The sequence below is a fragment of the Silene latifolia genome, chromosome 11 (assembly GCF_048544455.1).
Source record: "Silene latifolia isolate original U9 population chromosome 11, ASM4854445v1, whole genome shotgun sequence".
In the NCBI taxonomy this organism is placed as follows: Eukaryota; Viridiplantae; Streptophyta; class Magnoliopsida; order Caryophyllales; family Caryophyllaceae; genus Silene; species Silene latifolia.
Genome location: NC_133536.1, coordinates 121550832 through 121553728, shown reverse-complemented (window position 1 = coordinate 121553728; position 2897 = coordinate 121550832). Strand labels below are relative to the sequence as shown.

Sequence of the window (2897 nt, the reverse complement as noted above, 5' to 3'; positions counted from 1 at the left end):
CCCACTAATATACAACTGATATCCAACTTTCAATTGCAAAATCAGGCCTTAAAATATTGAGCTCAATTTAATATACTGATGTGACCATAATTAGCGTATATTTAGTCCCCGAATTAGCCTTGTTCCCATGCTTTTTAGTGCATATTTGGGTCATTTATTGTCTTTAGTTCTTTGTTTTGCATATTCTTTGAGGTTTTGTGTCCTTGGTAGGAAAGGAGTGCAAACCTTGCATTTTCATGGCAAAATGAGACTAAATTGATTGAATTCAATGACCAAGCATCAAGGAGAGACAAGATTAGAAGGCCTTTATACATATTATAGTAGTTGGGCAATGATGAGAAAGGATCCTTGCATCCCCGAGGAAATCCCCAAGGATTTTATGAAGGAAAGGAAGAAAAGAAGAAAGAAGTGAAGCTGTCTAGCAATCCGTGCGGATTGACTGGAAGACGCCCGTCCTCCACCTCCACAATCCGGCCGTCTTCTCCCAAAGACGCCCGGGCAGCAAGCCCAGAAGACGCCCGGATTCCCTTGAAGACGCCCGGGCAGAAACTGCTGAATCCGGCCATCCCGTGCCTAAGACGCACGGATTCCAAGACAGCAAGATTTCGTTTCTTCAAGCTTCAATGAAAGATGCCCATCCTTCGAAAAATACCGGCGTTTCCCTGCTCAAATCTCAAAAGTGTAATTACTAGTTTAGCCCTTAGTTAACCCTAATGCATCCACCTAATTTCCACTATAAATACCTCATTAGTCTAATTAGAAGAGGATGTTCTTCTTATCAATTCTTAGAGTAGTTAATACCAATCAAATCTCTCTTTAGTTTTGTAATCAACAATTAATCAAGTTTTAATACAAGTTTTATTTCCTTAAATCTCTCTTTTGTTCATCCTTTATTTTGGGTAATTGAAGATTATTTGGGTTATTATTGGGAGATTGACAACCTCTCAATCAAGCATCAAGTACTTCTTTTATTCTTTGCTTTATTATTGGAATCATTAGTAGGTATAATTCTCTTAATCCCTTTTTAATTATTGTTAATTACTTTAATTTGTTCATCATGTTTTACTTTGTTGGTATGATTGACAACCTTGATAGCATGATCAACATGATAATGAGTGAGTAGTCACCTAGCTAGGGTTAATGGGTAATTAGGAGAAACCAACATGGGGAATGATTCATGCTTAAATTAATATGCTTTCATGGTTTATTTGCTTGCTTGTTTTGATCTCAACTCATGCACATATTATGTTTGATGAAATGCGAGCCTATGAATCCTTGCATTTTTTACCCATCACCTATCTTTTCAATGAGACTTGTAAGACATAAACCAACTCGAGTCTCATTAGACCATGCATGTTGTTGAGTAGGGAAGACTAAGTCGACTTGTAGCTGTTGTACAATCTAATCGATTCGGCTCCGGGACCCAAACTTTCCTAGGATTGTAAGATATAACCCAACTCAATTCATCACAACAATAATTGCTTGCTTATAATTTGAGAACATGTTTGTATGATCAATTCCCATGAATCCCCTATGACCCCATGACACCCTAGTGCTTTTTATCAATTGCTTACAACCCTTTTAATTCATCTTGCTTGTATATTTTCATTGCTATTTAGTTTAGTGACCTTCTACATCAACCCAAATTATGACACCCCTAAGACACCACTAGTTTCAATAGAAATCTCATCTCAATTCCCGTCCCTTGGGATCCGACCTTTACTTGCCTCTTTACTAATTGTAGAGTTGTTTGTGAAGTTATAAATTGTGTTTTGGTCTAGGTGCTCCTAACGACAAGTTACAGAAAAGATTTAGTCCGACCAAAAATGGCGCCGTTGCCGGGGACGGTGTTATCTTGATTTAGATTTTCTTATATTGTTATTAGTTGTGTCTTTATTTGCCTTGAGGAAGTAAAACTCCTCAAGGTTTGTTCTAATTGTTTTCGAGTTGTTTGATATTTTGCATGTCTAGAAGGTCACAAGGCGATTTGTTACCTTTTGATCGTGAAATTGAAGGAACTTTGACAACCAATAGAAGACTTGCTAGGAGAAATTTTAGAGGTATTAGTGAGGTTGTAGATATTCAACCAACTATTGAGTTTATTAACCCTTTTGCAAGAGAAGGTGAGGAGAACCCAACACAAAATACAACACAAAATCAACCCACAATGCCTAAGTTTTCATCACATTCCGTACCCACCGAGGAGAACCTACCCAATGGTACTCCCACACCACAACATTTGACCGGAAATTTTATTGCCAAATCCTCCTTTATCCAATTAGTCGAAAGGAGCCAATTTGGGGGGATGCCTAGTGAAGACCCTCATTCTCATATGGAAACCTTTTGTGACTATTGTGATGCGATTTCTCAAACCGGTGTAACTCAAGACCAAATTCGATGGGTCTTATTTCCTTTTTCTCTAATTGGCACCCCGAAACAATGGTTGAAGGGCCTTGATAAGGCCACTCTCGGAATTGATTCTTGGAAGAAGTTGGCTCTAGCTTTCTACAAAAAATTCTACCCACCGGAAAAGACTAACATGCTAAGAGCTCAAATTACGGGTTTTAAGCAAAGGGATGAAGAATCTTTGTATGAAGCTTGGGAGCGGTTCAAGGGAATTTGTCGCTCATGTCCTCACCATGGACTTAGCGAGTGGTTCTTGGTACAACAATTTTGGAACGGTCTATATGAAGATTCAAGGAACATTCTCAACATGGGATCAAATGGAATGTTCACCGAATTTGATGACAATCAAACATGGAACAAAATTGAGGAAATGGCGGTCCATAACTCACAATATAGTAGACCTCGCAAGGCTAATAGAGGAGGAAAGTATGAAGTGGACTCCGTTACTCAATTGGGTGCTCAACTTAGTGCTCACATTGATACAATCAATT

General features: G+C 38.5%; 1 non-coding gene across 1 annotated transcript; it reads right to left on the bottom strand.

Moving 5' to 3' along the window:
- Positions 1–2539: 2539 nt before the first annotated feature.
- On the bottom strand, positions 2540–2646 carry LOC141616336 (small nucleolar RNA R71). The gene has a single exon (XR_012530691.1). It is a non-coding gene; the product is annotated as a small nucleolar RNA R71 (small nucleolar RNA).
- Positions 2647–2897: the final 251 nt, after the last annotated feature.